General features: G+C 40.4%; 1 long non-coding RNA gene across 1 annotated transcript in view; it reads right to left on the bottom strand.

Annotated features, from left to right (window-relative positions):
- Positions 1 to 4,900: 4,900 nt before the first annotated feature.
- Positions 4,901 to 12,348, bottom strand: part of LOC125618733 — a 23,123-nt gene continuing 15,675 nt past the window's right edge. Inside the window, exons 2-4 of the long non-coding RNA XR_007350143.1 lie at positions 7,446 to 7,550; positions 5,669 to 5,783; positions 4,901 to 5,441 (exon numbers count right to left, since the gene is read on the bottom strand). This is a non-coding gene — a long non-coding RNA (uncharacterized LOC125618733). The remainder of the gene's footprint in view (positions 5,442 to 5,668; positions 5,784 to 7,445; positions 7,551 to 12,348) is intronic.

Genomic DNA, 12,348 nt, shown 5'->3' with positions numbered 1-12,348 from the left:
AAGATGCACCCTTCCAGGGCACATCCCCAGTGACCCACCTTCCCCAGGAACACTCCACCTGCCTACAGTTACCACCCAGTTCATTCAAAGTCTTGGATGGACTGATCCAAAGTCGGATGGACTGATCAGGTCATAGCTTTCCCAGTCCAATCCTTTCACCTCTGAATATTCCTGCATCAACATAGGAGCTTTTGGGGGACACCTCATATCCAAAGCAGAACAGTTATTATGGTTAATCTATTATCATGCCTAATTCATAAATTAAACTTTATCGTAGCTGTGCAAATATAGGAAAACAAAAAAAAATGTAGTTTATTGAGGGTTCAGTATAATTTGAAATTTCAGGCATACAATCAGGGGTCTTGGAAAATATCTTTATGGGTAAGGGGGAATAACAACTGCATAATGCGAATTCGAGTTAAAGCTAAGAAAACATCCCAAACAGATGGTCAGTATGAGAGACTATGCTAAGTCCAAGTATCAGCCACTAGAATGGAAAAATACATGAGCATAAAGGGTTTAAAATGGAGGAGGGAAATTGAGCCTGGGAGAAGGTAGAAGCCTGGGTTAATAGAACCACAATGGCCTTGGGTTTGGTAGGAAAGGGTTCAATAAAACCAATAAAGTGACCAGTTCTGCTTAGAGAAGGCCTAAAAACCGCAAGTCTTCCAGACTGAAAGGTATTAGCCAAGTGCAGTGGCAAACACCTGTAATCCCAGTGGCCGGGGAAGCTGAGGCAATAGGACCTCAGATCTCAAGTTCAAAGCCAGCCTCAGCAACTCAGCAAGGCCCTAAGCAACTCAATGAGACTCTGTCTCAACATAAAATGTAAAAAAGGGTTGGGGACATGGCTCAGTGGTTGAGATCTCTGGGTTCAATCTCAGTAGCAAAACACACACACACACAAAATAATAACAACAAAAACAGACTCAAAGGTATTAAGTACACCTTATGAAACTGTAAAAAGTTCCCTGAATGCTGCAGGGAGAAAATTTAAAAAGGAAGAAGTATGGAAAGTTCTTTTAAAAATGCAGAAAGAGAAAGAGATAGATGAATTTAAAAAAAATAGAAATTGGATTTGACTTTAAAGTTACTTTTTGGGGGACTTTCGTGACAGTCATTTCAGGAATAAATTAGAATAATGAGCAAGTGGCCAGAAAAATGGCAATAATTTGCATAGACTGTAGTTAAGAGAAATTTAGCTGTCAAGGGAAGAACACAGGTAAGCCAACACATCTTGGAAGGTTGAGTGGGTGTCAGATAAAGAAGTTACTTTTTAAGTGAAGGTGACATAAATGCATGTTTATGTGTGCATAGACACATTAGAGAAAGTATGTGTATCAGGTTGAAGAGTCACTGGAAATTACAGAAAGGGTAAAGGTAAGAGAAGATCAGATAAAGATCTGGGAGGCATCCAGAAAAGATGAGCTCTAAGAAAAGTCACCTTCAGTCAACCCTTCTTAGCGAAGAGAAGAAACACCCACTAAGGCAGAAGAGGTAGAAATATAGGAAATATAACAGGTCAAGTTCAAAAACACACTTTGCATATAGATAACATCTGTTTCTAAAACTGAGAACCATTAAACTATCTGGTCGGATGCAGATTTTGCAGGTGGACCCGGTAAAATAAAGTGTGATTAATGATCTCTTTCCCTAAATCAACGGATTGTTCTTTATATAAGGGAAAAATTATGAAGGATGCAGATGGTCAAGAGCAACAATTCAGACTCAGACCCCTGAAATAAAACAGCTCAGAAGAAGGAAAACAAATTGAGGTCATGTTCATCCTTGCTAGAACGACATTTTCAGCACAGGTTGGAATATTATATGTGTACCATCCCCCCACCTCATTCAATGTCTTCCTTCATTTTTGTTTCAAACTTTCTTATTATAAAAAATTTCAGACTTAAATTTCAAAAAATCATGAACACATATATCCTTCCCTTAGATTAAAAAAGGTGAACATTTCTGCTTTAATTGCAAATATGATGTGTATGTGTTTGTATCTCTGTATAAATTTATTTCTGAACCATTTGAAACTGGGTTACATATTATATTTAACACAAAATATGTGAGCAAGCATTTCCTAGACTAGGAACAATCATTTTAGCTTTGATATCTTTATCAAACCCAGAAATATCAAATATACATTGATATCATCCAATGTCCAGGCTACACATCCCAAATCGAGCAACAAATCCTTTCCTGATTGGCTCTTTCAAACTAGAATCCAATCAAGAATCACGCACTGCATTTAATTGTTTGCATCTTTTGTTAATTTTTAATACAATGGAACAAACCAAATATTGCTCTTGGATCACAATTACTTGGGCATAATATAGAGTCTTGAATAGCAGCCTTATGAAAAACAACCATATTCCTGACTTACTGTTTCTCATGGTATTATTTAACATGTACCTGTGTCTACTGTAATTGGGAATCTAAATTAAGATCTTTTGTGTGTGTGTGGTATGGGGAATTGAATCCAGATGTGCCCTACCATTAAGATGCATCCCCAGACTTTTTTGTTTTTCATTTTGAGACAGAGTCTCACTGAGTTGCCCAGGCTGGCCTTGAACTTGGGATCCTCCCGCCTCAGCCTCCTAAGTGAATGAGATTACAGGCATGCACCACTACGCCCAGCAAAACTAAGGTCTTGATTAAACAAAGATGTAACATTTTAGGTAAGGGAGACCCAAGGCAGTGCTGTTGCTTTATATGGCATTAGATCAGCAAGCAGACAAATCAAGCCATCCACTGTCACTTTGGCATGGCTTGATGACAGTTCTCTATATCAAAGGACAATTCACTCTTGTAAAAGAGCCAATAATCTGTAGGGTGTTAGGCCTCCTCCAAACATTATAATTCATAACAACCTTTCATCTAATGATTCCAAAATTCATTGATGATTCTGCCTGTAATCAATTATTTCAGGATGACAAAATGGCAGTTTCTACTGGTACTATCCCTTCCACATTTATTTAGTTAGCAATCTTTTCAGTACAACAGTTCTTTCTTTAAATGACATTGTGCATCCAGGCATGATGGTGCACTCTTATAATTCCAGTGACTCGGGAGACTGAGGCAGGAGGATGTCACAGGAGGATGGCAAGTTCGAGGCCAGCCTGGGCCACTTTTTGAGACCCTATCTCAAAATAAAAAAAAATTAAAGAGGCTGGGGATATAGCTCAGTAGCAAAGTGCCTCTGGGTTCAATCCCCAGCACCACAAAAAAAAAGACACTGTAGAAATGATAAATGTTTGAGGAGATGGAAATGCTAATTAACCTGATATGATCATTACACACAACATATACTTGTATCACATTTTTATACTATATTCCATAGATAGATATAGACATCATGTGTTGATTAAAATTTTGAAACAGGAAAATAAAGCAATGTGGTAGTCATTTGGACTATTCACCCATATCCTGTTCTGACTTGTTTTATTTCTTTCTAAGTATATGATGAGTGAATTAGTCAGCTTTTGCTTCAGTGACAAACAATCCAAAATCTTAGTGTCTCATAAAAACAAACATTTCTTGCTCACAGGTCGGTGACTTTGATGGCTTAGCTGTGGCTCTGCATCAGACATTGCATGTCTCTCAAACCACAACTCTGAAAAAAGAAGCAATGGCTCCCAGGAGTCTGCTCTTTTCTTACTGGAGAGCAGAAGAGTGCAAAGAGAGACTGAAGGTATAAGATGTCTGTTAAAACCTCTTCTGGGGACCAGCATGCTGACACTTCCACCCACACTGCATTGGACAAAGCGAATCACAAAATCAGTAAAGGGAGAAAGTGTACTTTACCCTTGGGCAAGAGCAGAAGAGAAAGCTATTTCCTAAATTTGGCAATGGTGACGTAACTTGCTTGGGCCTGTGAAACTTGAGCAGACTTGTGGTGTGTTTTCTAGCACCTTCCTTTCCCTTGCCACAGTGACCAACAGCATCCGACATTATTCTCTTGTCACTTTGCATCCCTAAGCAAGGAAGACGTGGGTCAGAAAATCTGCCAAGCTGGGTGCAATGGTGCATGTCTATAATTCCAGTAACTCAGGTGACTGAGGCAGGAGAATCCTAAATTCAAGGCCAGCCTGGGCAACTTAGTGAGACCCTATTTCAAATTTTAAAAAGCAGGGTGGGGGGATGCTGTGGATGTGACTCAGTGATAGAGCACCCCTGGGTTCAATTCTGGTACCAAAAGTTAAAAAAAAAAAAAGAAAAGATGATACGCCACTAAAAGGTGGTGCCACATTTAAATGTCAGAGGACATTTCCATTTAAGCAAAAGCTCAAACAAAAGGAAATGTATGTACCCCATAAAAGAAAAACCAGCAAGGACAGGTGACATTTCCAGTAGGTACTATTGTAATCCCTCTGGCTAGTCCTGAAATCCCTCTGGAAATTTTATGTGGTAGATCCTCTGCCTGTTTTCACTTTACAAATGGGGAAACTGAGGCAGGAAAAAGGGTTTTTGTTTTGTTTTGGTTTGGTTTTTTTACTTACCCAAAATCTTTAGAGATAGTAAGTTGCAAAGTCAGGACTCAAATCCAAGATTCTCAATTAGAATCCATTACATCATGGAGCCAGGACTCTGTCTGTGGAAAGATAAAGGATTATGCAAGACAACTGAGGTTCTATATTGCCTCTAGAAACTACTGAGGGAGTCCTCAAGCCAGTTGGGTCACTTAACCTAAATGAGTGTGGAGCAATTTTGTCGTTAAGAAGCCATAGTCTTTCCCAATACCACTTCTCCAATAACACACGGTGGCCACTGTACAAGCTCAATGGACCATCTTGTCAGTGTACCTGTGCACACAATCTCTAGAAATGGGAAAATTATGAGATCTCAGATATCCATTCAGTATACTTTTGTAAGCACCTACTACTTTTATTGCTGTTTTCTAGGTTTTTGCTTGCTTACTTATTTTGGAAATTTAACTTACTTTACCTCTCCTTCAACTCTAGGGCTCTATTTTCCCTCCTATCCCAGCATCTCAATCTGGGTTCCAGCCCCACAGCTTGGACTGAGGTAGAAACAACTCTCTCAGCTCCCTCTGCCAATTTTCTTCAACCAGGTAATGACTGCAGGGTGCTCTGTTAACAAAGTCCACATTTCAAGGGCATTCTGCCAACTGGAGAGTAACAAATGAAAACGAAACTAATTTCATGGAAGTGAAGTATTGAGAAACCTCTCCTCTTGGCTCTCAATTTAAAACTCATGCCATTAAAACTTACTGTCTTTAGTGTTTAAACCTTTTTTATATCCAGCACACAAGTTTCAGCCAAGGACCTTCAAACATCTGTCCTGGACTTCTGCCAGGCTCTTGAGCTACTACCATGCAGTCAAATGAAGAAGGAAAAAAATGATAATAAAATTGTCATCATCCCTCTATTTTCTTTGCTTTTTGTTGATTTTTATTATTCATTTGAAGATGCGATCTGAAAGAGAATAAAAAGAACGTGGGGAGAGAGGATAAAGGATGAGGGTGACACCTCAAGAAAAAAGGCTAAGCAGACCCGAGTTAGTAGGGAACAGAAAACAGCCAGAAGAAAATCTGCAAACATCAGTCACTGTATTAACCCAAGTGACACTCCTGCTGTTCCAGAAAACTCAAAAATCCCAGTGGCAAAACACTAAAACAAAAAATAAAATTTTGTTCACATACCAGTCAGATGTAACCATTCCTGGTCTGGTGGCTTCACTCCAAGCAGTGACTCAAATGCAATTTCCTTCCACTCAGATGGCCGTTCTGTCTTCAAGATTCGATTGCCAGCATTAGCCTTGGCATCAATATCCAGACAGTCAACAAAAGAAAAACAAAGTGGAGAAAGCACATTGTACATTTTGCTTTGTAACCACTGGGGCCCTTAAGAGACCCGTCACATCCACTCTGCCAGGTGTCAGGTCCCAACTACAAACTGGGGAGGCCGGAACAAGTGGTTGTTGTTTCTTCAAAGGGAAACACGACTTGTTGTATAAAGTTAGCTGTCTATGCACAAGAACTCTAAGAGAATTAGTCAGGATACTATCCTGAGAGCCACTTGCTTTAGGGGGAAAAAAATGGCATTGGGAAGGAATTCAAAGGTCAAGATGCACAGGCTGCCATCCCTTGGATCCGTTCAGAACAGACCAGCCTAAGTCAAAACGGTGAAGTCATTCACAGAATGACTCTTTCTTATGGCTTGCTCCCCTCACATGTTCTCATGGTCACCCCAGGCTCCTCAAGCCCTGTATTTGGTGGCAATTTTGACCCATTTGCTCAGGACATTCCTAGGAATCCAGCTGGTAAAGAGTTAGGATGTCCACAGCTGAGTTGAGCCGTGTCTTCAATAACATCTGTATGTTTGTGTTCCTTATTTAATTACCTGAGGACCGTTAAAACTCTGGACGCCACACCAATGGGTTAGTCATTTAATCACAGTCCAATTTAGAAGAAATCTGACAGGCGGCTGATCCTTCGGGCACTCCTCAGATCACAGCAAAGAGCTAGCTACCTGCCATGAACAGGTGAGGTAAACCCACCAAGGAAATGCTAACACAAATAAAGCCTCTGTCGTTATCACAGTGATTTATAGTTTACAAAGCCCCTTAATATTCACTTACAGATAAAAACACCATTACGAAACAGGGATAGTGGACCATCTGTTTTCCTCATGAGGAAACTGAGACTTGAGGAGCTAAATTACTTTCCCAAAAGCCCAAGGCTAGTAAGGAAGAGGCTAGAGAACACAGCCAAGATACACTGACTCCTAATCCAGTGTTCTCTCCTAATTCGGAGGGGAATGGGGCCCTTCTTGGGATATCTAGTATTTTTTAACCCATATGTTACATTGCCCCGTTTATGGAATACCTAAAAAACTTAAATTGAGCCAGGCATGGTGGTGCCCCAGGGGCTCAGGAGGTTGAGGCAGGAGGATCACAAGTTCAAAACCAGCCTCAACCAAAGCGAGGTGCTAAGCAACTCAGTGAGACCTTGTCTCTAAATGAAAAAAAAAAAAAAAATAGGGCTGGAGGTGTGGCTCAGTGCTCCAATGCCCTTGAGTTCAATCCCCAGTACCAAAAAAAAAAAAAAAAAAAGAAAAGAAACTTAAATTGAGCAACAAACATACCACTTATGATAACTTTGAAATAAATATTTACAATTTTAGAGTTCTTCTCCTTTGAGAAAATAGATGAAAGATTAGTGAAACTATGTATGATAATATTAATGATAATAAATTATACAATCATGTTAGCCATCATATTTAGGATAATAGTAATGATTATAAATTTTACAGTGAACTCGAGATTCTAATTCCCAATTATTTTAATGCACCTGTGATAATTTCCTTGAAATAGTCACAGAATTGAGAACTTGGGACTTGCGGGGTGAAGAAATTTAGAAGTCTCTGTTTTCCAAATATCTTCCAGTTAAAAAGCAGCCTATTTATCTGTTCTCTAACCTGGTTTCATGTTTGAGATTCTTTTCCTTCTTTTCCTTTTGAGGTCTAGTACCTCCCAGTCCATGTTCAGATTTTCGTCTTGCCTGTTTTGTGAAGGTCGGTTATCTGTGGGAGAAAAGATGGCATGTTAATTGAAGTTGCACGGCTCATCTTATTGCATATACTTCCCAGCTCACAGGAAGTGTCCCACAGCTGTGGCTACTGTCCTTGCCACCCACAATTGCCAACCTGCAACCAGGTAGCTTTGGCCCTTGCCCTCCCTTTTATTTTCAATGATGGAAACAGATGGAACAAGCCCTAAGCCACAGCACTGAAAGGTGAAACAAGGCAAGGGAAGGTCTACCACCTGCCATGTGGGCTTAAAGGGGACTGTCCTTATGAGTCCAAAGACGGGAATAAATTGCCTCTCAAATCCCATATGAATCTGCTCTGCTCCACGGCAGGGCTGGGGAGGACTTATCACTAGCTCTGCTTAGGAGGAAAGCTAACTTGTTTGCTTCATTTTCCCAGATTTCTCTTTGTTCAAGATACTGTGCAGCTCTCGGCCCATATCATATCTGCCTCTTTTTCCTGTCCCCAGTTTCTCCCAACAACTATCTCATAGTCTCTGTCCTTCCTCTCCTTTTCTTAGCTCATTTTGTCCTCCAGAAATTCTTTCCTAATTATTCATGCTTGCTCATTGCTTCCTCTCAAAACTTACCATATTAAGGGTTTTTTTTTTTTCCTATGATATTTTGTTGCTGTAAAATCAAGGATGAGATTATGGAACTGGAAACTATAAGCCAAATCTAGCCTGTGGCCTAGTTCTGCAAGGATCTGAGCTGAGAATGGTTTTTTTTTTTTTTTTTGCATTTTTAAAGGATTGCAAATCAAACAAAGAATAATAGTCTGCAGAGACGGAGGGCCCAGCAATCTTGTAGGACCTTTATGGAAAAAGTCTGCCAGCCCCTCTTCTAGACTGTGACCCTTACCTCTGGTCTCTTATGGCCATCCTCAGTAATCTTTATTATTCTTGAAAATTTCTGTCCAGTTTACTAACAGGAGTGCAACCAATTAAACAAAAAAAAGAAGAAGAAGAAAAAACTGGAGCCCAAGGCCCTAACATGTTTCTTCATCTGGCATGACACCACCAAAAAGTTAGGCATGTCCTTTTGTTCTAGTTGCTATTTGAGAGTAAAGTATTGGGGTCCACAAAGAATTCCTCAGACCATGGCCTTTCCATTCTCTGGGTATCAGTGCTCTACTGAGAGTCAGCACACCTGTCTCCTCAGTGCAGGGGAAAATGGAATCAGGTAAGGTACCCACGGCATGTGAAATAACAAGAGGTCATGCAGGACAAAGGTCTGAAAAATTGATCTTCTGGATGCATCTTTGGTGGTGGCGATGGATCCTCCCAAGCCACCCCAAGTTAGACACTGGTTTCACTGTTTTCCCACATCGGAACAATACCTTCCCTCTGCTTCTGAATCCCCTGTTAGCAGAGTGAAGTGTGACTGGAGAGGTAAACAGCCTGGGAGGCAGTGATAGCAGCCTCCCTGGGGGAAACAGGGTATTGGCATGCTGGTTGTGCCGCCAAGCCTGACTGCATCTCGGGGACAAATATCAGAGCCATAGCATGCGGTAACAGCGTGCACGGCGAAAGCCTCCACTAAAAATTCTGACCATTATGAGAGGAAATATGCCGTCTGCCAGCCAAACAGGTGAAAGCAAAGTAACAGATAAACAATATACTGGAGCAAGTTTTATGGCCAAGACCCACCTAATTGCAGACACATACTGGGTACAGAACAATAACAGTCAGACTTAACCAGGGGCTAAGAGATAGATTGAGGAGACAAATAGCAAAACAATAAGAGCATCAAGGGGAAAGACCTCTGTAGGCTCACAGCGTTGTTCCTACTAGGACTTAAGAAATCCATACAGTGATTTTTATTGTTTAATAAATATTTACTAAAACTATGTGAACTGGAAGGTAATGGGGAATGAGATGGATCAAACTGTTATGTACATGTATTAATATGGCATAATGAATTCCATGATGATGTGTCACTATAATGCACCAGTAAAAAAAAGAATAAAAAGGAAAAGTGGGAAAAAATATGGAAATTGTTATCTTCCAAAAGCTCAGACAGAATAAAACCCTTGTTCAAGATCACATGGTTATATACCACAATACAAAGAACGGAAGGGTCAGGGAGCGATCCACAGGGGAGACAAAGATGGAATCAGACAGACAAGGCTTTGGTCTCAAATCTGTAACCCAGAAGCTGTGTTGCTCTGAACCTCTCTGAACCTCAGTTGGTTTGTTTCTAATGTTGGAACAAGATCTACTTTTCCAGGGGTCTTGTGAGCGCATTAGAGACTCATTCTCTAATGGGAATGGACCATGGCTGACCCTCTAGAGGGAAAGAGGAGAGACAGAAAGGAGTAGAGGTTCCAGATCCCTTGTTTTGGCAAACAGAAAGGCAAGACCAACCTGATTGTCAAGACACCAGATTTTCAGGCAGAATTACATCCTTCTTTCCGCATCCTTTTGAACAAAAGAGTAGAAAACATGCAGTTCTCACAGTCAGTCCTACTGTGACTATGGGAATCCCTGACCACAAAAAAGCATTTCAACTCTGAGGCTAAGAATTTTGCAAGTGAACCCCTTCCCCTCCATTCCTTGATGGGTATTCCAGACCCTCACAATTAAAAAAAAAATAATGGGTGCCAGGGAATAAACCCTTCTTTTCTGCCTCTAACTTTGAATTTTCTGTTCTTTTGACATTATCAGTTTCCTTGAAGCTTTCTGAACACATTCATGTGACAAGAAATATTTCCTATCTGAAAATGAGAGTCAGGGAAGAAGGAAAACCAAAACAAAACACAAAAAGGAAAATGCACTTCTAAAATTTCACTGTCTCTCTCTGCAGGAGCTGCTGGGGAACAGCTCCCGTCTGTGAAGTCTCTGGCATTATCAGTAATGAAAATAAAACCCAAAATTGGCAGAATCACTTCGGAAAGCAATAAAACATACCTGGTGAAGCAGAACAGAAATATAATCTATGACTCAGCAATCCTATTCCCAGGTATATAACCTGAAATTATTTGCTCTAGGAGATACAAATGTATTCCAGCAGCATTGTTCATAATAGAAAAAAAAAATTCCTGAAAACAAACCACTGGTTGATCAAAGGCAGAATGCATTAATAAATTGTGGTAATCTCCTACCTTGGATCACTATACAGCAATGAACATAAACCGCGGTGCACCTAAGAACACGCATAAGTCTTAAAAATGTAATGGTGAAGGGAGCAGAAACAACTCATGCAAGACTATATCTTCCTTTATTTAAAGTTAAAAAAAACAAGCAAAATTAGCTGGGCATGGTGGTGCATGCCTGTAATCCCAGCTATTTGAGAAGTTGAGGCAGGAGGTTCACAAGTTTCATAGGCCAGCCTGGATAACTTCGTGAGACCCTATCTCAAAATAAACCAAAAAAGGGGATGGGGGTGTATTTCAGTGGTAGAGCACCCCTGAGTTCTATCCCCAGTACCACAAAAGATAAAATAAAAAGCAAAATGAAGTGTCATATTATTTGGGGGATATATATATGTGTGTGTGTGTGTGTGTGTGTGTGTGTGTAAGATAAAACTCATGAAGAAAGCTACTGGTTAACCCTGGGGACTGAGAAGCATGTGCCATTGAGGAGCTTCACTCAAGAGTCTTCAAAGGAATGGAAAATGTTCTCATTTTAAGCTGGTTGTAGGACCCAGAGTGCTCATTTTTGTGGTTGTAATTACATTTTTTAAACTGTTCATATGCATTGCATAAACCCCTGGGTCTTTATAATTTATTTCACAATTGAAAAAAAAATGTAAAGCTAATGTGTATGGGGCCCCTTGGTTAGTATCTGCTCCGACTCCCCCTGAGTCAAGTAGCATCACCAGGGTTGGCCTCAACTAATGCTGTGGTCTGAATGTTGATGCCCTCCTGAATTCAAATACGGAAACCCTAACCCCCAAAGTGGTGGTGTTTGGAGACAGGAGCTTTGGGGAAGGCAAAATCTCTGGTATTTGCAGTAATAAAAATATACAGAATCATTTTGGAAAACAACAAAGTGTACCCTCATAAAGCTGAGCAGAACAGTAATTCATGACTCATTCCCAATTGGGATCCCTAATGGGACCAGGGCTCCTATAAAAGAGAGAGTTAAGAGTTGTTCCCACTTCTGCTACCTGAAGATAGAGCAAGAACGTACCATCTACGAGCCAGGAAGTGAGAACACACTAAACACGGAATCTGCCTTGACCTTGGACGTCCTAACCTCTAGGACCAGGAGGAACAAATTTCTGTTCTTCATAAGCCACTCAGCCTACAGTATTTTGTTTACAGCAGCCCAAATAGAACAAGACAACTAGTAACATAAATTTTATTTAAGGTTTTTGGAACATGGAAATGAGTGTTTTATATCGAAAGCCATGACAGAACTTAAACTTTCCCATTAGTCATCTACATACTGCTTTTAAAAAATGCTCTGCTTCTCCTCTATCCATCTCCTCAACAGCCTTTTGAAGGCCCCTCTATAAACTAGAACCATCAACCTTTCCCACCTGACAGCCTCAACTCTTCTGACCTGCTCTTGTCCTAAAAGCATGATTTGAGATATTTACTGCCACAAAAACGATGAAGCATTTTGAACCTCATCAAAAAACTATTGACTACCACAACAAACTACTTTCCTTTCCTTTTCAGAAAGGAAAAAGCACAGAATAGAAATCCATGCATGCCAAATAGGAGTAAAAAAATTCAAGGAGCACTAGCAAAAACGTAGGTATTGACGACCTTGGTAATCAGAAAAACTGGTTTCCTTCTCATCAGAAGAAGAGTGGATCCCATAGCTGGTTCACCCCCCCCCCCC

Source organism: Marmota marmota, unplaced genomic scaffold, assembly GCF_001458135.2.
Source record: "Marmota marmota marmota unplaced genomic scaffold, marMar, whole genome shotgun sequence".
NCBI classification, from domain to species: domain Eukaryota; kingdom Metazoa; phylum Chordata; class Mammalia; order Rodentia; family Sciuridae; genus Marmota; species Marmota marmota.
The sequence above is the reverse complement of the archived record's forward strand: the minus strand, read 5'-3'. Positions and strand labels throughout refer to the sequence as shown.